General features: G+C 44.6%; 1 pseudogene; it reads right to left on the bottom strand.

Annotated features, from left to right (window-relative positions):
* Positions 1-10149: 10149 nt before the first annotated feature.
* On the bottom strand, positions 10150-21057 carry LOC140723619 (N-acetyllactosaminide beta-1,3-N-acetylglucosaminyltransferase 3 pseudogene; annotated as a pseudogene).
* Between the last annotated feature and the right edge of the window lie 832 nt (positions 21058-21889).

Genomic DNA, 21889 nt, shown 5'->3' with positions numbered 1-21889 from the left:
TTGTAAACTGTTCAACACTTAATAGTACGGCGTGATCTGCAAAAGTTTATAATGTGAATGCACTGAGATTGTAAAATATTTCACGAGGACAGGACGTTTGCGGGTTCGCTTGAAAAACAAGGAGAGGTAATTCGGTCGTAAATGAACGGAAAGCAGTCGTGTCTTTGTTAGGTTTGAATTGACAAGATGTTTGAATTAATCCTCTGTTTCATCACAGGATATGACTGTCTGGAAAAGTCTGGTTCGTTGAGTGAAATGCATTTCCAGGTACTGAGTTGAATTTCAGAGAGTGGGTCTTTCCGAAATTACATGAAGTGTCAGCGTATGTGGGCCGCAACCACCCCGATCTTTCTTTCCTCTGGTCCTTGGAATATCTGATAAGGGATTACACTCTGGTATTTAACTGTTTATTCTGTATGCGCCAGTTATCTACAACGGTTTTGAACGTAGAAAAGCGCATGCTTGCACTTCGTTTTGCATGTACCTGTGTATTTATATTGTGTTCTTTTACTTGTCTACCTTGTTATTGATTTCAGAGGGAGTCGGCGATTTCACACCGGCCAGGTGGAATCGTGGTAAAAAGGTATCCATGTATGATAAACCCACTATTCAAAGGGAAATTGGTATTAGGATAAATGCATTTGTACTCGAATTAGGAATTTGATTTTGGCATGTTGGAATGCTGGTTCCCTTGCCTGGTCGGACTTTAATTTGATCATCCTGCAGCACTTAGATAAACGCTGAATCTCAGAATGCAACTGCACGTTATACTGCATCATCCGATATATTTGGATAGCACCACAAGATGCTGCTAAATGTCGACTTTGGGGCTTCCATTGGAAAAGGTTGTTCCGATGTTAATGTAGAATCCGCCCTGTTCTATGTAACGGGTGTGCAGATTATACAGTATAACGTGCGGTTCCACCCTGAAATTCACCATTTTGCTGACATCAGTAAATTATCCAAGTGCTGCAGGATGGTCAGATTACAGTCTGCTTCTCAGAGCACTGTAACAGCAGAGTCGAGATAAACTAGTAAACTGTACTAAACTTTATACCTTCTTGCGGAACATCACTGGTCCCTGTCCTCCAGGCAGAATTCCCTCCAATTACTATCTAATCTGCCAATTTGCTAATTCTGAGTCCACGAAACCAGGTTTCCCGAGATGGAATGCCGTCTAGCTTTCTGAACGTGCCTACCATGCCTAGCCTGGTGAAACACATGACCAAGTTAATACATCCCACATCGGTATTTGTGGGACTTAAGCGGTATTTTTTTTTTACAATTTCAAAGAAATCAGTCATGGGCATAAATGATCACCATCCATTACAAAACCACGCTGCCTATCCCCAACCAGAATACGTTTCTCGAGATACTCAAACATTTCCACCTTAAAAATCCTCTCCAATAGCTTGCCAACAACTCACGGAAAACTCATTGGCCTGTAACACTCAGGACAATCCTCACGGAATTCTTAGAACAAAGAAAAAAACATTTGCCACCCTCCAATCCTCCGGTACTACTTCTGTGGATAGTGAGACCACAAGTATGATGCCCAAATTCGCAGCAATATCTTCGCCCGCTTTCAACAACGTATCTCCCTTCTAGAAAAGGCGAATGATTATTTTAATATTTTATAAGTTTCCAGCGCCTAATTGTTACCGTCGGTATATCTGTGTTTTGTTACGCTTAATCCGCATTAATCAAGGTCCCGCTCACTGTTGAATATATAAGCAAAGTATCATTAAGGACCTTCACTGCTTCCTTGCACTTCAGACGAATGCTTACCATTTTATCTCCCAGCTCTCCCACCCTCTGTCTCGTCACCCTCCTGTTCTTCTCGTACCTTAATGCGATTTTCCATAGACGCCTCATGTCCCTTTCTAAGTTCATTGTTCGTTTCCGTCCAGGCTACATTGTGACATTCCACAGCCCTGCCTGATCGTTTCTTCCTGACCCTCAAATATCTTTCTTTCTTCTTCTTGACGAGGTGTTCAATATCGTTGTCAATCAGGTTTACTTTACACTACCGTCCTTACCTCGCCTCAATGAGACAAGTCTATACTCAACCCCAATGCAAGTCGATAAAGAATCACCTGTTGTGCAGATCAAGGAGCAAACCCTCTCCCGAATTCGGCTCCCAAGCTGTTACCCAATAGCACCAATTAAATACAGTCTGCATCTATCCCGGTGTAGTTATCGGACATTTCGAATAGTTGACCCGCGAAGAGATCTATTACCTGATCCTTCTCCTTTTCTGCTGCAGGATCCAGGAGGGCCTGTTCTCCATTCCACCTGTCCGATAATTGTGCCAGGACTCATTTCTGGACACAAATGCGAAATTCAGTCATATCTATACCCTTTAACGCGAGGAAGTGCCGATGAATTTTATTGAAATTTAAGCTGCCTGTGACAACAGCTTGTTAATATGGCACCTGTCCAAAATATATCTCCGCATCTCCGCGCTGTTTCTGTATCTGTGTGTGTGTACACACACCACACACACACACACACACACACACACACACACACACACACACACACACACACACACACACACACCATACACACACACACCACACACACACACCTCCCGCACACACACGCACACATCACACACAACACCCACACACACACACACACACACACCACCCACACACACACACACACACACACACACCACCCCCCACACACGCACACATCACCCACACACACTCACACACACACAGCACACACACACCACACACACACACACCACCCACACACACACACATACACACACACCACACACACCCACACGCACACACACCCACACACACACACCACACACACACACACACACACACACACACACACACACACACACACACACACACACATATATATTTTATTATATTTTATTTATTTATATATATATAATTTTTGGTGATTGGGTGCGGGGTCTGCGGTCTGTACAGAATGCTCACAAACTAGTGATTGCTCCCTTTCTGCTCTGAGATCTACTCCCAGTCTATCAATAGACAGTCACTCCACGGTTCCTTCCCTTTCGGACTCTGCGTGCTATCATACTCTCCCCGTGTTTCAATGGGACGCCCTTTACTTTCTTTTACCTGATTCCATTTTGAAATATATGAACCCGGGAAAGTCCAGCAGCCATTCCTGCCCTTGCGGTCTGGCATAATCTCTCAGTTGTGTGCTGGAAGGATTCATGTCAATATAAAAAAGAAAGACAATCTAGCGAACAGTCCATACCGGATCTAATATTAGAATAGGGAACGGATGAGGTGACAGATCTCTCCGCAGGTCACATTTTTAGAACGACAGGGCAGAACTCTCCTTCATTTACCGTACACGGGGTTATGACCAGGGAGCATGAGATGTATTGAAATGGAGATCTGCGATGTGTGGTGCTAACTGGCCAGAACATGGAATGGTAAATAAGGAAATGATGTACTGAAGGAAATGCACAACAGATATGTGGAGATTATTCACTAAACACTTACATGGGTTCAGTATAGGCTTGTCTCATTGAGGCAAAGGATGATAGCGTAAAATAACCCTTGCTGACAAGAAATATGGAACAGCTCGTCAAGAAGAAGAAAGGAAGATACTTAAGGTTTAGGATCAGATAGGGTTATGGCGAGTCACAATGTAGACAGAAAAGAATTTAACAATGGACTTCAAAGTTAGAAGCGGAGTAAAGATGCACTAAGATAAGTAAAGAACAGGAGGAAACCTGATAGAGTGTAGGCAGATCAGAGGTAAAAGAGGAAAACTTGTGTCTGGAGTCCAAGGAGGCAGTGAAGCTCCTCACTGAATACATTGATCAATGTGAACACAGCTTAAAAAGACAGATATGCTCGAACATGCCGACGCTGAAAAGAGGATGCGATAGAAACTTGGAAAACATGATAGATGATTCCCCGATACCGGAAGGGATATACTCCAGGTAATAGATGATTCCCCGATACCGGAAGGGATATACCCCAGGTGATAGATGATTCCCCGATAGCGGAAGGGATATACTCCAGGTAATAGATGATTCCCCGATACCGGAAGGGATATATTCCAGGTGATAGATGATTCCCAGATACCGGAAGGGATATACTCCAGGTAATTTTGGAAGGCGAGCTCAGATATTGTTGTGCTTTTGGGCAGGATATTTGTGTCTTCGCAGGCCATGGAAGTAGAACTAGAAAATTGGAGGGTGGAAAATGTTATTCATTTGTTGACGAAAAATAATAGGGATACTTCTTGGAATTATTGACCAGGGAGTCTTACATCAGTAGTGGGTAAACTACTGGAGGGTATTATTGAAGAAGGAATTTATGAGTATTTAGAGAAACGTAGTCTGGTTAAGGACAGACAACATGATATGTTGTCCTTTATGAGTCAGATTGAATTATTTGAAAAAGTGAAAATAAAACAAACAGAAGAATCAGAACAGTCGATGTGGGTGCATTAATTACGGTCAAGTATTTGATCAGCTCCCCAAAGTGGACGCATTCAGAAAGTCAGAGGCATGGAATCGAGGGAAACCTGGTTGTGTTGATTCAGGATTGGCTTCCTAACAGAAGGCAGATGATGTCGTAGACAGAATGAATTCTGGATGGAAGACAGCGAGCAGCCGTGTTCCGCATGCAGAGTCGAAATTTCGGTACACTTCATAACTTTCTTTCGAGTTTGCAGTTAAACTGCTGAAATAGGGCTGACGGAAATAGTCGATTTAATCTGAACACAGAGCAGCAGCTGGATAATTTATGGAGTTAAGACTGACGACGTAAGCAAATCGCTGAACGATTGACTGGACCGGCACGTTGTCTAAACTGACCTGTCATTTACGTATTACAGGGCAAATGCAACATTGACTTCAAAGCACTACAACTCAAAACCAGCATTTCAATGTGTCCAGCAGCAGCTTTTGCTGCTCATTAAAATAACCAGCCTTTGCAAAATGCCAATTTCAAATTCCCAATTGAAGTACACACCATTTTATCATAATGCCAATTTACCTCTGAATCGTGGTTTTATCGCATCCAGTGCAGATACGCTCATATTTCGATCTATTTAACCCTGAATCCACATGGCCGGTGTGGAATCCGTGTCTCCATCTAAAATCATTAATATATGAAACACACAAATCTACACAAACTAAAATCGCAGCGAAAGCAAAGCAAATATCCAGGCTTACACTTGTCTTCCTTCAAAACCATCACAGGCAATTGGGGAATGCAGAATAAACAACTTCAAAAGTTTCCATCTTCTCATGCAATAACCATCCATTAACTCAGTCTCCATGCTTCAGTGTGTGCGAGGCCAGAGGGATCGAACAGTATCAAAGACTGTCTAGATGGTTCGGTGCTGTGAGACACTGAAGTTCTAACCCAGACATACAGTCAGTCAGCCATAGGAAACCACTGCACAGAAACAGGGTCTCCAGCCCGTCAGGACCGGGAGGAATTGTTTAAACTGCCTACTGCCATCGACCTCACCCGGACCGTGGCCATCCATATCCCTCTCATCCGTGGACTTCTCCAATCAACTCCTAAACGTTGACATCGGAATCTCAATTATCATTTGTGTTGGCAACACTCTGACCACCCTCTGAGTGAAGAGGTTTTCACTCATGTTTCCCTTAAACATTTCATATTTCACCCTTCACCTATGATTTCCAGTTGTATTCTCGCCCAACATCAGTGGATAAACCCCTCTTGCATTTACACTCTCTATACGCCTCATAATGTTGTATACCTCTATCAAATCTCCCATCTGTCTTCTACCCGCTCGGGAATAAAATGCTGACATATGTAATCTTTCCTTTTAATTAAAAAATATTCAGTCCGTCAAGGCACTAGCCGTGTAATTTTTTTTCTGCATTATTTTAAATTTATTTTCATTTTTCGCGCACACAGTATTCCAAATTAGGCCCCGATAAAGCCTTAAACAACAGCAAGGTAACGTCACAACTCCTGCACTCAGTACTTTGGTCTATGAAAGCCAATGTGCGAAAATCTTTTTTTTTATGACCCTGTCTTACTCTGGTGTAACTTTCATTGAATTATGGACCTGCATTCCCAGATTCGTTTGTCCTATCGTATTCCTCAGTGCCCTATTTCTCATTGTGTCAGACCAACCCTGACTGGTCCGCCAAAGTGCAAGATCTAACTCTTGTCTGTGTTAAATGCGATCTGACATTTTTCAACCCATTTTTCCAGCTGGTCCAGATTCCGTTTCATGCTCCGGTACTCTTCCTCGCTGTCGACTACACCCGCAATGTTGCTGTCATCGGCAAATTTGCTGATCTTGTTAACGACATTATCATCCAGATAGTTGATATAGATTACAAATAACAACGGGCACAAGAACGATCCCTGGGGCACTCCACTCATCACAGGTCCGCAGTCAGAGAGACAACCATCCATTACCACACTCTAGCTTCCCCAACGTATCCAATGGCGAATCCAATTTGCTACCTCATCGTAAAAGCCAAACGACTGATCCTTCTCGAACATCCTCCCATACGGAACCTTGAGAAATTCCTTGCTGAAGTCCCTGTTAGACGGCATCCACTGACTTGCCTTCCACACCATTCCTGGTAACTACCTCTTAAAGCTCTGTGAGATTGGTTAGACATGACCTACTACGCACGGGCCCATTCTGACTATCGCTAATGTTCTTGTTTGTCCAGTTACTTCCCTTCATACTCCATGACCAGCGTAGTCTGAACAACAAGGACAATTCATCATTACATAATACTGAGCGAGTCCCTTCCAAGCAAAGCTATCGAGATCATCCAGCGGTCGGGACTGATATTTATGGCCTAATATTTTTTTAATTCTCCTGCACTTTATTATCCGACGCATTGAGAGTAGTCTGGAAGAGCTAGGCGTTGTAGCTTTAAATAATTAATCGATTTACTTAACTATAGCAAGATACGGTACGCTCGGTCGAACGCAGAACATAGAATATTACAGCACAATACACAAGGTTCTGATAGGCTTTCAACTAATGTAAGTTCGATCTAACACATCCCCCCTGCATCTCCATCAGAATCAAAGGTTTCAAAGGTACATTTAAAGAATCAGAACAGATTTAATATCACAGACATACGTCGCGAAATTGTTAACTTTACGGTAGCAGTACAAAGAAATACTGGATAAATAAATATAGAGAAAACAAAACTGAGATACAGGTGGCGGCGGGGAAAAAAGCTGTTCCTGAATCGCTGAGCATGAGCTTTCAGGCTTCTGTATCTCCTTCCAACAAGTATTTTTTATTATTTCTACTAAAAGCACGTAGATTTACACACTGTCGCTGACAGCAACATTGCGGGTGTAGTCGACAGTGATGAAGAGTACAGAAGCATGAAGCGGAATCTGGACCAGCTGGAAAAATGGGTTGGAAACACTTGTCTTAACAAGTAGCTACTCTTCTGAGCATGGTCTCGGGTTTATTGCTCTGATTAGATTGTCCCAGAGTCAAGAATCAGTTCAGAGTCCACGCCCTTCACATAACAAATGGCGACTTGTTTGAGAATGGTCTCAGGTTTAGCAGATCATTACCTGAAGCTTCCTGTGTCCACATTCAGCTCCTGTGATTAAATTATTCCAGTGCAAGAATCAGTTCATAGCCAACAAAATGGGGGAAAACAGAGAGAACTGGTTTGTATGCTTCCCTGTCCTTGATCAGTCTGTAGTTTCTTCTGGCCAACAGTGATTTATGAGCCATTCAATCTGACACGACGGTATCTTTCTCGGGTCTGCTGTCGTCTGAATGCACAGGGGTGGATGATGGAGGTTTTGCAGAGATGCCGAGTGCTGTAGGGGTCGAAGGGGTTTACAGAAATGCGGTGTGATGTAGGGGTTTGAACGGTTTTGTTACGTACCCTGTAACGGGTTAAAAGAACCAGCAGAAATGGAACACACCTGGAGTCTGGTATTGTTACAAATAAAACACTACTTATCTGTATCCACGTAATCTCGTAATATAAAACCAGATAAATCAAACAGGTTAGCAGAGTTTATGCATATATAAGTGTGTAAATATAAAACCCCAAACTTCTTCAATCTTAGGTGGTAAATGATACAGTCTTACGATGGTATAGGCATGACGTCAGTTCAGTTCGTGATATTAAGTTGAGTAGAATTGAGGAGAGAAAGAGAGAGGTGATTGTTTTCCAAGTAAGCTGATGTCGTCGATCTTTCCGTTGCCTTCCAAAGTCCTGTTAAAGTTTTGTGATCACACAAAAGAGTACCGCCTTCACGCAGTAAAGCTATCAAAGGTTAAACACACCGATAACATTCCACCGGTCACCCCTTTGCCACACTGCGATCAAAACCCACACTTTCGTGGGCACTGAATGTTCATCCAGTGTCTATTTCTTCTGCATTTCTGTCCGTGTCTGTGTGTCTGTCTGAAAAGTCAGCTGACCTTGAATATATCCCAAACATGCTGAACGCCAGCTGCCCATTTATAGCTCCGCCCTTCCGTAACCATGGAGACTCACGGCCTGCTCGGTGCTCTCTCGCTGTCTCTCTCTCTCTCTCTCTCTCTCTCTCTCTCTGAATCGGTGTACACCAAATTTCTCTCTTTTTAAAGGCACAGTCCATATTGAATACACCTTAGCATCTCGTCACAGTTTTTACAGATAGTGAGGTGTGTCAGCACACTTCTCCACCAATGTGGAAATGCAGTTTACTTGTAGTACCAAACTGGCATTCCTGTCTGTAACAAAATGAAACGCGTCTTGTGTCGGAGTGTTTTGCTAATAATGTTCGTGCAACATTATGCTGAGTGATCCTGAGTACCTGACTGCAGACCGCAGTCCCTACACTATAATGGCAGAATATGGCATTAAAGGCAAAACTTTTGGCAGTGCGTAGGATCAGAGGGATCTTGGGGTCCGAGTCCACAGAACACACAAAGCTGCTACAAAGGTTGACTCTGTGGTTAAGATGGCATATAGTGCATTGGCCTTCATCAATTGTGGGATAGAGTTTAAGAGCTGAGAGGTAATGTTGCAGCTATATAGGACACTGGTCGGATCCCACTTGGAGTACTGTGCTCAATTATCGTTGCCTCACTACAGGAACGACATGGAAACCATAGAAAGGGTGCCGAGGAGATTTACAAGGATGTTGTCTGAATTGGGGAGCATGCCTTATGAGAATAGGTTGAGTGAACTCGGCCTTTTCTCCTTGGAGCGATGGAGGATGAGAGGTCGCCTGATAGAGGTGTACAAGATAATGAGAGGCATTGATCGTGTGGACAGTCAGAGGCTTTCCCCAGGGCTGAAATGGCTGGCATGAGAGGGCATAGTTTAAGGTGCTTGGAAGTAGGTACAGAGGAGATGTCAGGGGTAAGATTTTTTTACACAGAGAGAGGTGAGTGCGTGGAATGGACTGCCGGCGGCGGTGGTGGAGGCGGAAACGATACGGTCTTTTAAGAGACTCCTGGATGGTTACATGGAGCTTAGAAAAAGAGGGCTATGGGTAAAGCCTAGGTAGGTCTAAAGTAGGGACATGTTCGGCACAGCTCTGTGGGCCGAGGGGCCCATATTGGGCTGTAGGTTTTCTATGTTTCTACTCAGACGACGGCAAAAGGGTTTGTCCCACCTTCCTTTAATTTGCTCTTACTAATCAATCCCAAATGCCGATTGGCCACTAGTTGATTGGTCACCGATTGCTCTATTGCACTGCCGTGAGCTGCCCCTCGGACAATGAGCCTTATTGAAGTCCCCTCCTCTCCAGATTTCCGATGTCCTGGTTGGCCACTAGTCAAAGCTACCGGACTTACCTCTCAGTGATGGCCATGGCAATGACAGCAACATGACACTGGCAACCGAGTACATTGTCTCGGACAAGACACCTGCCAAATCTAATGCCACTCCCCTTCGCACTACATATGGACTGCCGTCTATGTATGCATATTGACCTGTTGTCCGCACATGTTCATTGATCTCTTTCCCTCTCTGCAATGTGAATACTCCAGTTAAAGCCATCTCCTGCGTGTGTGCTTCTATTTGATATGTAGTTACACAGACACAATGCAGGCTGACATTTGACTACAGAAGTGATGACCATAAGTTTCTCTATTCCTCCAACCCTGAGACAATTTTAGATCTAGATTCTTTGTTGTCCTCACAGTTCCAGTCCAAGAAACACATTTGTGTCTTTCATATTTTGCAAGGGACATGTAAGAAACGGCAAGAAAAAAATACACAGATATAACTGCTACTAAAAATTTTATTGGTGGCTTATTATACAAATGCCCCAAGTGAACATGCTGTACCTATCTGCACGCAATGCAACAAGGACTGCTCACTTGGAATAACTTTACAATTGACTTAAATTGTGGTGCGCCTATCAATATTGTAATGTCATTATGGGTGCAGTAAGAATTAGGCTGAGTGATGACACCTGACAGCTTTACAAACATTTGTGGAATGTAGAAAGGCACCAACCCTATGAATTAATGTATCCTCCAATATAATTTAGGAATTAACCTTCTTACATTGCATAAACAACTGATTAACACATGTTTACAAACTGCATTACATTCCAACAGTTGCTACATTCTCTCATGACTCATGCGGTCCTTTTCGTGGATGCAGACTTCTGGGCAGCATGAGCACAATTCAGATTAGCATCATGCACCGCATCCCACATCAGTAGCAGTTTGAAAGGCTGAAAACGGTGCACTAGCAGTAACTCACGGTAATAGCAAGGATTGAAAGAGTCCTCTTGGGTTGAAGGAACACTGATACCAGCTGCCCTGAATCCACTATGGGAGCGTGGGGCTAGTCCAGCCTTGGCCAGGCACATCCCCAAAAATACATCATCAATGGGGTATAGTTCAAGGTCTTGGGCTATGTGGTAAATGATATGAGCTGTATACACAGACATAAGTATGCCCCCTCCATTAACGTATGGTGGGTAAGACTTGATAGTGGTCACTATTTCTGGCACATAATACTTGCTCGACTTCTGGCGTTTGGGCCCAAACCCATAAATGAGACGGCCCACAAACAGGTGTTGGTGAACCTTCATGCCTAGCAAGTAATCAACCATGTTATCGGTGTTGGCAAAGACATCTTCATCTCCATTGAAGATGAATTTAGCACTGGGGCAAAATTCACAGACCCACTGCAGCAACTTGTATTGTTTGAGGGTGAGGTTGAAAAAGGTATCCAAGAAATCCCATTGTAGGACATCTCTGTGTTCTCTGTTTTCCATTGCTAACAGCTGATTCAATTTCCTACTTTCTTTTTGGTCAGGAGAGACACCAGAGATAAAGACTCTCTTAATTAGGACCCCATTGAATTCGCGTTCTTTGCCCCAGGTCTTCCTTACCACTTCCCGCCGATCCTGGTTGAAAGGGTGAGATTTGATCACCAGGAGCAGGAAGACATTCTGAGATCCTTCTCGACCACCACATTTGTCTGGGACATTTTGAATCATGTTAAATTCTCGACAGTGTTTATACATCAAGAAGTTTTTTATGTGCTCTTTCTCTTGATGAAATGAGGACAGGTGCAACAATGTCCTGTTCGCGTGGCACTTTGGCTTGAGCACTGATTTAGTTGCATCAGCAGTAACAACCTTGGGCAGATCTTTGCGATGAACAGTTTCTGCAACATCATCAGTCTCTCGACGTTTGTCATTATTCCAGAACATGAAGAACAATCCCAGAGTAATCAAAACACCCAGCAGTACTTTCACATAGAATTGCTGATGTCTTCTCATCTTTCACCTGAAATAGAGAAAAAATATGGAGTAATTCAAAGAAAACTTTACATTTACATGATGCTTGAGAAGAATGAGAAGTTTAAACTGTAATGAGGTTCACTAATGCTTTGTAATATTAACCTCAAAATGGTGGTGAGGTAAGGAATAGGCAAGGCCCTACAGAAAGTTTAATTGACCTGAAGCATTCCATCCCAGCAGAAAAACAAATCTACCTATAGGATACCATCTGTCATTAAACTGAAAATCGTATAGTTTCTTTCGGTGCATTAAAGATATATTATTCCAAAGGCTTTATTCCACCTCGCTTCAGAGCTTTCATCACTCCTCTCGGGGCTTAAACTGAGCTGGGCCAGACATAGAGCAATATAGCACAATGCAGGCATTTTGGCCCATGATGTTGCACCAACCTTTTAATCTGCTCCAAGATCAATGTACCCCTACTCTCTCAAATAGCTCTCCATTTTTTTATTTCATTCATGTGTCTATCTGGAAGCCTCTTAAATCTCAGTAATGCATCGACCCTTATCACCACCCAGGCTGTGCATTCCATACACCCACCATTTTCTTTTAAAAATTACTACTTCTGACAATCCCCTAAACTTTTCTCTAATCACCTTAACATTATGCCCCATCTTATTAGTCATTTCTGCTCTGGGAAAATGTTGCTGGCTGTCCACTCTATCTATGCATCTTATCAACTTATACGCCTCTATCAAATCACATCTCCTCCCCCTTTGCTCTAAAGAGGAAGGCCCCATCTCGGTCAACATTCAGTTTAAGTTCACAGGTTATTGATACTATGGAAGATGATCTATTATTGACCATTGATTAGTAACTGAATATATGGCAGTGCAGGGAAGGTAACGTGTTAGTACAGCTACTGAAAGCATCTGATTTTCAGGGCATTTCAACCTGGTCTATGTATGCCTACAATAGGAGAAACAAAGAGAAGTATACTCAAGGACCTTGGCTTTTTGCTTCTATTTTAACCAGAGAAGTGTATTCAAAGTTAAATTAGCAGTGGCCCACCCACCCTGCCATCCATTGGTCAAACCACTTTATGAAAGGCTACAACTAAGGCATAACTAGTCCCAATGGCAAGGCTGATTCCACCCAGACATTCAGTAGTAAGCAATTGTGACAAGACAGCGAAGCCATCGCAGGCCCATATCTATTGAAGGAAAACGGCACCAGCATCACCTATGGCAGGAATTTACGCTTCATGAAGAGCAGTGAACCTTGTAATCCAGGAGCCCAGAGAAAGCACAAGTAACTGATAGCAGAACAAGGCAGATAGATAGCATGATCCACAATGTGTATGAGTAAAACCTTGGATGCCAGGAGCCGTGGAAAGACACCAGTGACTGATAGCAGAACGATGTGTACAAGTAAAACTATTTGCACAGGGATGCAACTTGTGTCACTTTAGAATTATGGAATCCTAGAGTAATGCGATCTAAACAAGCCCTTCGGCTCAACTGGTCCATACCAACCACAGCATCCTCCCTGCTAGTCCCAGTTTTCTAGTTTGGCCCATAACTCTCCAAGCCTCTCCCTTCCATGTACCCGTCCAAATGCCTGTTAAATGTGGCAGTGGAACCCACTTCAACCACTTCCTCTGGTAGCTTCTTCCAGGTATTCACAATCCTCTGTGTACTGAAGTTAACCCATTGATCTCTTTTCAATTTTTTCCCTCCTCTCTTCTATCTGTGACCTCTCATTTCGGACTCTCCAACTCTCCAATAATGACAATCCACCTTATCAATACCCCTTATGATTTTAGACTTCTGAGGTCACCTCTCATTCTCCAAGGAATAAAGGTCCAGCATGGCTAACCTCTGTGTAATCCATGCCCTGTAGTCCAAAGAAACATCCTCCTAAATCTCTTCTGCACCCTCTCCAACTTGGCAGTGTCTTTCCTATAACAGGGTAACCAAAATTGTAGATAATATTCCAAAAGTGGTCTCAACAACAAATTATGTAACTGCAAATAATTCGCCGCTCCTGAACTGTACACCATAACTGATGAAGGCTAGCATGCTAAACGAGTTTTTTCACCATCCTGCCTTTCAGTGAACTGACTTGTCAGCGCCTTGCCATTCATTGTACAAGTTCTACTTCATTTGAATGTCCATCACCTCACAAATAACCATATAACAATTACAGCACGGAAACAGGCCATCTCAGCCCTTCTAGTCCGTGTCGAATGCTTACTCTCACGTAGTCCCACCGACCTGCTCTCAGCCCAGAACCCTCCATTCCTTTCCTCTCCATATACCTATCCAATTTTTTAAAAATAACAATATCGAACCTGCCTCTACCACTTCTACTGGAACCTTGTTCCACACAGCTACTACTCTCCGAGTAAAGAAGTTCCCCTTCGTGTTACCCCTAAACTTTTACTCTCTGTCTCTCAACTCATGTCCTGTTGTTTGAATCTCCCCTACTCTCAATGGAAAAAAGCCTATCCCCGTCAACTCTATCTATCCCCCTCATAATTTTAAATACCTCTATCAAGTCCCCCCTCAACCTTCTACGCTCCAAAGAATAAAGATCTAACTTGTTCAACCTTTCTCTGTTACTTAGGTGCTGAAACCCAGGTAACATTCTAGTAAATCTTCTCTGTACTCTCTCTATTTTGTTGACCTCTTTCCTATAAATCGGCGACCAGAACTGTACGCAATACTCCAAATTTGGCCTCAGCAATGCCTTGTACAATTTTAACATTACACCCCAAGTCGTATACTCAATGCTCTTATTTATAAAAGCCAGCATACCAAAAGCTTTCTTCACCACCCTATCCACGAGATTCCACCTTCAGGGAACTATGTACCATTATTCCCAGATCACTCTGTTCTACTGCATTCCTCAATGCCCTACCATTTAACATGATTGTCTTATTATGAATAGTTCTACCAAAATGTAGCCCCTCACACTTATCAGCATTAAACTCCATCTGCCATCTTTCAGTCTACTCTTCTAAATGGCCTAAATCTCTCTGTAAGCTTTGAAAATCTGCTTCATTATCCACAACGACACCTATCTTAGTATCATCAGCATACTTATTATTCCAATTTACCACCCCATCATCCAGATCATTAATGTATATGACAAATAACACTGGTCCCAGTACAGATCCCCGAGGCGCACCACTAGTCACCGGCTTCCAACGTGACAAACAGTTATCCACCACTACTCTCTGGCATCTCCCATCCAGCCACTGTCGAATCAATTTTACTACTTCAATATTAATACCTAACAGTTGAACCTTCCTAACTAACCAACCGTGTGGAACCTTGGCAAAGGCCTTACTGAACTCCATATAGACAACATCCACTGCTTTACCTCCGTCAACTTTCCTGGTAACCTCTTCAAAAATTCAATAAGATCTGTCAAACATGACCTTCTTCGCACAAATCCATGTTAACTGTTCTATCTAGATAATTATATATACCATCTCTAAGAATACTTTCCATTAATTTACCCACCACTGACGTCAAACTGACTGGCCTATAATTGCTCGGTTTACCCTTAGAACTCTTTTTAAACAATGAAACCACATGAGCAATACGCCAATCCTCCGGCACAACCCCCTTTTCTAATGACATTTGAAATATTTCTGTCAGAGCCCCTGCTATTTCTACGCTAACTTCCCTCAAGGTCCTAGCAGATATCCTGTCAGGTCCCGGAGACTTATCCACTTTTATATTCCTTAATAGTGCCAGTACTTCTTCTTCTTTAAACAGCTAAGGTATTTGTAAAGTAAAGGAGATAGCGGGGTAACACACCGACGGGAGTAACTTAAATAGACCTTTTAGTCAGGAAAGTCATCTGATTGATAAGGTTATTTATTTCCAGTAAGTGAGCACTAATCTGATGGTGAAATATGTTGTATTCTTTTGGACGTGGTTATCTCCAGTTTGCAATCTCCACATAGTTGTTGCCCTTCAGTGTAATGGTCCAATTGTGGACAAATATTTAAGATTGCAGTATGAAGTTGTCTCTGAGATCAGTGCTGTTCCAGGTTGCCGGGGCACAGTTAAATCTGGCGAAAGGGAATGTCCAGTGTTCAAAAGAAAAGATTATTTCAAAATCATAACTTTTCACCAGAGTTCAGAAGTCCCATCCTGACTGCGTCTTTCCTACAAGCCCACAGCGATTTCTGCCCTCAGCTGTCACTGAAGTAAATTGGTCCCAAAGTAAAGAATAATTTCATGCGATGACACCACCCGATCTGAACCAGGATGCGGGTCGCGGTTGCTCCCTGGAGCAGATCGATTTGTCGTGAGATACTGTATGTAATCTTTGTCACCGTCTACTGAGGTGCAAAATTAAGCCTGGATCGAACAGCACATCAGAACCATTGGCTCGAAGGAGTTTTTGTGTCGTTTAGTTCTTGCGCTGTGGAGCAGGGTGTGGAGTTACGTGCTGATGAGTGTGACGTGCAGGCTTATGTGTGTGTTGTCAACTGAACATTACTCTGATTGTGTTCACTTACTGTTTGGTCCCACGGAACTCCGGTGCTCGGATTCGCTGGTAACAGAATCAGGAGCTCAGCACAGAGTAAACACAGAGACTGTAGTGGGTGGGCAACGTTACGATGAGTTAATACGCCCACTTGTGACGGCAGGTTTTCTAGTGTTTCTTGTTATGGTCCGGTCCGGAGCCCCTATTCCGGGTCTTGATCTGGTCCGCGGACTCCTGACTCCGGGTCTTGTAGCCGTCCCTCCTTTCACCCTTGAGCTAATTAGTCACACCTGTGGATCATTCTGGCTTGTTTGGACTCAAGGAGGCGCAACTGTTGCCCATCGGCTGGTAGGTGGATATAAGGGGCTCTGAGACTGAGTCTAGTTGGGGGTCGTCCTGCTCTGAACCTGTTTTGTCCTGCTTCCCTGGTAGGTGCTCGTCCCGCGGTTCCGTTCGGTTTGCCTTGCTCGCGCTGTCCGACTGTCCGACTGTCCATCCCGTTTTGACCTCCTCGTCCTGTGTTGCGCTGGTCGCCCTGTTTTCCCTGTGCAGACCCGTGCGTCATGTTTGTCCTGCTGGTGCTGTTCGCCTGGTCTTCGTCCCTGTTCGCCCCGGCTTGGTGTACCCATCGCTAATCAACTAGTTCTGTGAGTCAGTTTCAGAGTCACCCTGGACTTAGTCCCCTTCCTATCCCTTGCCTCCGTCGGGTAAGCCAGGCCAGATTGCCGTTGCCCGTCGGAGGACTTTGCTTCTTTCTTACCCCTCGCCTCCGTCGGGTAGGTCAGGCCAGATTGCCGTTACCTGGCGGAGGGCTCTGCCACTTTCCTACCCCTCGGTCCCGACGGGTGGTACCCCGCACCTGCCCAGTTTACCGCGTCTTGCCCAGGCCTCTGTGTTCACGCCTGGGAGGCGGCAGTGCCAATGAGTCATCCAAAGGTCTCTGCCCCTTACTTACCCCTCGCCTCCGTCGGGTAGGTCAGGTCAGATTGCCGTTACCTGGCGGAGGACTCTGCCTTGCCATGAACCCCAAGATCCTGCCTTGCCATGAACCCCAAGATCCTGCCTTGCCATGAACCCCAAGATCCTGCCTTGCCAGAATCCTCAGGATCCTCCTGCCTTGCCTGAGCTATCTCTGAACACCAGGATCACCTTTGAATGCCACGTTCCTCACGCCACGGTCACCCCAACTTGTTCTATCCTTTAGTTGTCCCTGTCCTGCCCCTAGTACTTCAGTGCCTGCGTCCTGCATTTGGGTCCATTCCATGTCCCCTTATGACATTTCTACCATTTCAATACTGTCTTTAACATTGAGTGGCTTTGCGGATCCGTCTGATTTTTTTGCAGGAGTGAGTGTGCTATTTTAGCAAAGACAACAAGTATGTGTCAGTGATATTAAAAATTAAACTTTATGAGTTAAATCTCATTGCTGATAACAAATATCGATGTGCACTGTGTTATGCTCCTCCGGTACCTAATAATACGGCCACTGATTGTATATCCATGGTCTTCTACTGCCGTTGCTCATTCAGTCCAATGTTCGACATGTTTCGCGTCCAGTGATGCCTCTCTGCACAGTGCAGTAGTTCGTGATTATTTGAGTTACTGTCTTCCTGGCAGATTGAATCAGTCCGCCTTTAACCACCGATCTCTCTCATTACCAAGGCGATTTTTCTCTCTCAGAATTGCCGCTACCTGATTTTTTTCACAGCATCATTCTCCGCAAACTGAGACTGTTGAACTTGACAATCCCAGGAGTTCAGCAGTTCCTGAGATATTCAAACTGCACCGTCTGGCAACGACAAACATTCCACTCTCAAAATCACTGAGATCACATTTCATCTCCATGGTGATGTTTGTTTGGAGACAGAACGTACCCTGTGCTAAGGAACAGGTCACGGAGTGACCCACTGATAATGCTGTGAGTTTAGTTAATGATTATCACCAGGAGCTGACTGAGCATTAACCAGCGTGTGTTCATTACTTACAGAACCCGTAACACAGCCTCACTGGGACAGGGTGGTAACAGAACCTGGAGCCGCGGTACACGGTAAGAAGCAGTATATACTGATATATAAACATCACAAAGGCAGTCAGCCACTTTTATGAACACGAATGGAATTGATAACGTTGATCGACATTAGAACTGTAGCGAATCGCTTTTAAGTAAATTAATAATTCCTTTCGTCTAATTGAATGCATCGACTTCCTGTGTATTTCCCGCGGGAAACCGGGGCAGTTGACAGTGTTATCGGAAACGCCGCACTTTCAACCCGGCTCCGAATCATCAGCAAAGACTCGGGAGCTGCGAGTTCCCCGCACCTCGGAACTGTCCGCGGGCTACTGCTTGCAGTAACAGGAAGACAGATCCGTCCATACTCGGGGCTTTACCGATCCCCGACCGAGGGAACTGAGGATTCGCTTTGTTTATTCCTTCACTGGCGGGATTGATACTATCTGTCCATCCTAAACGGCATTTCGGTTGGTGGACAAAAGTATGGAAACACCCACACTGGAGATTACAGCCGGGCGGGGGGTGGTCGTGGGGGGAGGCGGTGTAAGGAGTTGATGGTTCCATTATATAGTCGGTTGGTGAGATCTGTTGTGGATCACCGTCTGCAGTGTTGTTTCCCTTCTGTCAGATGTGAGTGGGTAGGTGGGAAACCAGAGGAAGGTTTACCAGACAGATATCTGCCCCTGCGAGTTTTTCTATGAGGAATATGTTGTGATCTTGACTTGTGGTGTTACATAAAACAGGGGAGACATGCTTATATACAGTACAGTTTTTTTAAAAAAAATAACAATGCATTGGATTTTATCCGCGGATATTTAATTTCATTGGCATCTTGCATTCACTGTGACCCACCCAGATCAGACTGTGATCTCGGCGCATCAATCCTGCCTCTCACCTGTAACATCTCACTCATTTGTGTATCACTACACTGCAGGATTACAATATTAAATGAAAGACTCTCCTTCTGCTGAATATTGAGGACGGTGATTACCATGACACACTAGACCCGGAGAGGGAGAGAGAAAAACATCTCGGCTGTCTTCAGCTGGCGGTGCTTGGTTTCAGACCCTCACAAAACAGGAACTATTTAGTCCACGTCCCTGTCAAACTCCGCAGCATACTTTATGTCTCATCGAAGTTCCCATTCATTTTACAAAATTTCCGCAGATACAATCAAGTAAATTGTTATAAAAAAATGTATACAAGCAGGTATACATTCCATCACCAACTACTGCTCTATACATGCTGGAATCTTTCCTGCCACACCCTGGGCTCGTAGCTTGTAACTCTTACCTCACCAGGTGTTGCATTCAACTAAACCTCTGGTAGTTCTACTAACAAAAATAAACAATTCCTGGGAAAACTCAGTGCAGGATAATACTTCACAATGATGTCAAATGTTACAGGAAACTTTACTGATATACTGTACATCATTGAGGTGGGTACACTGGGGCTGGAGAGAGGTTGCTCGAGATGTGAGTGAATGAGGAGATGGAACATTTGGGTGAGGGATCAAGGACAGTCACTGGTGGTCATTCAGCAATACACAGGGACTGAATAAAACGTTAGAAAAAGATTCTAAAATGACAAGCCTAGATCAAACAACAATGACTTTGGCTTAGGCACATTGCCCCTCCCCAAACCTTATCAAAGCGCCATAGAAAGTATCCCATCCGGATACATAACGCCTTCATAAGTCTACCGCTCTACCCTTGACTGCAAGGAACTGCAGGGAAATGTGGGCACAGCTGAGGACATGACAGAAACCAGACTCCCCTCCCTGGACTGTGACTGCACTTCCCATTGCATCAGTAAAGCAGGCAGCATCAAAGATCCTCAAAACCCTCGCTATTCTCTCTTCTCAGCCGGATCGAAGATTTAAAAAAAAAACATTGAAAACACACAGCACCAGGCTCCAGGAAACCGTCCAGGCTGCTGTTGTAAGCACATTGAATGTTCCCCGGTGATAAGTTGGACTCTTGATCTCCCAGTCTAACTCGATGTTCACTGCCCTCTCTCTGTAACCATAAGGATTTGTAACAATATGTTATCACCTCAATGTGCTGTTGTAATGTGCTGTACAAGTTTGAGAAACCCAGATCACTGGAAAAGGCTTATTTGTTGCATTTATTGGGGTTATAAAACCGGAAACATTGGCTGCGCTTCAGCAAGTCGGAACAGTGGCATGGATTCAACAAAAATAAACACAACGATGGCCACCCAAAACGAGAGGCCGTGAGAGATCTGGATCTCTCTGCCTTGTCTGAACGGGCGAAAGATGTATCTACTCAGACTGATGGAGCAGTGTCCCGAAGGTGCGATTACTCGGTTTAACCTTCTCTGTCTGCAAGAACACAACAGGGGGAAGGGCCGCTTCCCGTGCCCTGGAATAATGTAAAACAATTGTAGACACCGGCTATCGATCCAGGTGAAGTTTGGACCCGATGCGGGACTGGGTGACGAAGGTAAAGTTCCCGGGATAAACCTCAATGGATGAGTGCAGTCTCGGTATCACCACCCCATCACGCTCCTAGGACCAGGGCAAGAGGGACTGAGCGGCGGCTCATCTCAGTCGGTTTGTTGTGAAGGTCCCACAACACAGACCGACCCCGGCAGGTTCTGTCCAGCAAGCGCAGGGAGGCCACCAGATCGGGGAAGTTAACCTGGTGCATTACCTTACATCAGACGTCCACACTCGGGACTCACCGATGAGAACTTGTTTTCACGCCCGGACGGTGAACCCTCCCCCGGATTCCCGACTCTGGGGGTGATGGTCGTCTCCCAATCCGGATCCTACAGACGATCCGCCGCCGCCGCCGACCCGCTTCAACACAGAACTGAAGGAAGGCAGGACTGTAATTTATGTCATCAGAGCTGGGGGCGGAGCCTCGGAAACAAGGCAGATCTGCGGTAAAATGGGAGCGGGGAAAAGGTTCACGTGACTTACACATGCATGTACGTCCATGAAATGTTGCAAGGTTTTGAAATTTCCGCCATCAGCTGAGATTCAATCAATAAAGCTTTCTTAAAAAATATGCGAATATATCACAGATCTTGTAGCTATGTTTAGATTGTGACGAGATCCGAAAGATTATTGTAAAGTGGACTGTTCCTTTAAAAGAGAGAGGGGGGAGCGAACAGCTTGTGTGCTAAATCAGCAGCAGGGAGACAGAAAGTCTGTGAGTTGCCTTGGAAACTGAAAGGCGGAACTATGTGATGGACAGCTCGTGTTCAGCACTTGGAGATATATACAAGGTCAGTTGACTTTTTAATCAGACACACACCAGAGACACACAAGACACACCACAGGAGACACACACCAGAGACACACAAGACACACCACAGGAGACACACACCAGAGACGCACAAGACACACCACAGGAGACACACACCAGAGACGCACAAGACACACCACAGGAGACACACACCAGAGACACACAAGACACACCACAGGAGACACACGACCCCTGAGGCAAGGAGGACACTGGTGAGCTTTGTGTGCCCACGACAAGGGTGGGGTTTTTGCTCGCAGTGTGGACAGAGGGGTGACGGGTCGGGAGCTATCAGTGTGTTTAACCCTGGTCTGGGGTTGATAAATTCACCACAGAAGACGGCAACCCTTTCTTGCGGTCACAGTCGGTGACTGTAAGCTTCGGGAGCAGGA

This window comes from Hemitrygon akajei, unplaced genomic scaffold (genome assembly GCF_048418815.1).
Source record: "Hemitrygon akajei unplaced genomic scaffold, sHemAka1.3 Scf000121, whole genome shotgun sequence".
In the NCBI taxonomy this organism is placed as follows: domain Eukaryota; kingdom Metazoa; phylum Chordata; class Chondrichthyes; order Myliobatiformes; family Dasyatidae; genus Hemitrygon; species Hemitrygon akajei.
The sequence above is the reverse complement of the archived record's forward strand: the minus strand, read 5'-3'. Positions and strand labels throughout refer to the sequence as shown.